The sequence below is a fragment of the Pteropus vampyrus genome, unplaced genomic scaffold (assembly GCF_000151845.1).
Source record: "Pteropus vampyrus isolate Shadow unplaced genomic scaffold, Pvam_2.0 Scaffold97, whole genome shotgun sequence".
Lineage (NCBI taxonomy): Eukaryota > Metazoa > Chordata > Mammalia > Chiroptera > Pteropodidae > Pteropus > Pteropus vampyrus.
Genome location: NW_011888878.1, coordinates 2,874,229 through 2,876,151, shown reverse-complemented (window position 1 = coordinate 2,876,151; position 1,923 = coordinate 2,874,229).

The following is a 1,923-nucleotide window of genomic DNA, read 5'->3' as shown; positions in this document are numbered from 1 at the left end:
TTGTTGTTGTTGTTGTTATTGAGTTGTATGAGTTCTTTGTATATTTTGGATATTAGGCCATTATCGAAGCCATTGCTTGCAAATATATTTTCCCATTCAGATGGTTGTCTCTTTACCTCGTTGATGGTTTCTTTTGCTGTGCAGAATCTTTGTAGTTTGATGGAGTCCCATTTATTTATTTTTGCTTTTACTTCCCTTGCCTTTGAGGTCAAATTCATAAATTCCTCTTTATGTCCAAGGTCCTTGAGTTTAGTTCCTATGTTTTTTTCTATGCAATTTACTGTTTCAGGACTTATATTCAGGACCTTAATCCATTTTGAGTTAAATTTGGTGTGTGGAGATAGACAACAGTCTAGTTTCATTCTTTTGTATGTGGCTTTCCAGTTCTTCCAGCAACATTTATTGAAGAGGGTTTCCTCTCTTCACTGTATGTTTTTGGCTCTTTTTTGTTGAAAATTTTTTGCCCGTATAAATATGAGTTTACCTCTGGACTCTCGATTCTGTTTCACTCCTCTGTGTGTCTGTTTTTCTGCCAATACCATGCTGTTTTAATTATTGTCACTTTGTAGTATAATTTGAAGTCAGGCAGAGTGATGCTTCCAGCCTCATTCCTTTTTCTCAGGATGGCTTTGGCAATTCAGGGTCTTTTGTGCTTCCTGATTATTTTCTTGTTCTCTTTCTTTAAAAATTGCCAATGGGATTTTGGTGGGGATTGCATTAAATCTGCATAATGCTGTAGGTAATAAGGTCATTTTAACTACATTGATTCTTCCAATCCAAGAACATGGACTATCTTTCCATTTCTTTGTATCTTCTTCGATTTCTTTTAATAGGATCTTATACTTTTCACCTATAGGTCCTTCACATGTTCATTAGATTTATTCCTAGATATTTTATTATTTTTGTTGCAACTGCAAAACTAATTATTTTTTCCACTTCTTTTTCTGACATTTCATTATTAGACTATAGGAACACTATGGATTTTTGAACATTGATTTTGTATCCAGAAACTTTACTGTATTTGCTTATTTATTCTAGTAGTGTTCTTGTGGAATCTTTAGGGTTTTCTATATAAAGAATCACGTCATTCGCAAATAGTGACAGTTTGGCTTCTTCGTTTCCTATTCAGATGTCTCTTGCCTGATTGCGCTCTCTAGGACCTCCAATGATATACTTAATAACAGTGATTATAGTGGACAGCCTTGTCTTGTCCTGATCTCAGAAGAAAGGTTTTTATTTTTTCACCATTTGGAATAATGTTGGCTGAGCATTTGTCATATATAGTCTTTATTCTGTTAGGGTATTTTCCTTCTGTACCGATTTTGTTAAGTGCCTTGATCATAAATGGATGCTGTATCTTGTCAAAGGGTTTTTCTGCATCTATTAATATGATCATGTGATTCTTATTTTTTAATTTGTTTATGTGGTGTATCACATTAATCGATTTGTGTATGTTGAACCATTCCTCTGCCCCAAGGATGAAGCCTACTTGATCGTGGTGTATAATCTTTTTAATATGTTGCTTTATCTGGTTCGCTAGTATCTTATTTAGGACTTTTGCATCTGTGTTCATGAGGGATATTTCTCTGTAGTTTTCTCTTTTTGTATTATCTTTACCAGGTTTTGGTGTTAGGGTAATATTGGCCTCATAAAATGAGTTAGCAAATATTGCCTCCTCTTCAATTTTTTGGAAGAGTTTGAGGAGAATAAGTATTAAATCTTTCAATGATCGGTAGAATTCACTTTGAGCCATTCGGTCCTGGACTTTTACTTTTTGGTAGGTTTTTGATGATTGTTTCAATTTCCATACTGCTGATCAGTCTTAGATTTTCCCATTCTTCTTGATTCATTCTAGAAAGGTTGTATCTTTTTAAGTACTTGTCCACTTCTTCTAGGTTATTTGGTGTTATATACTTATTCATA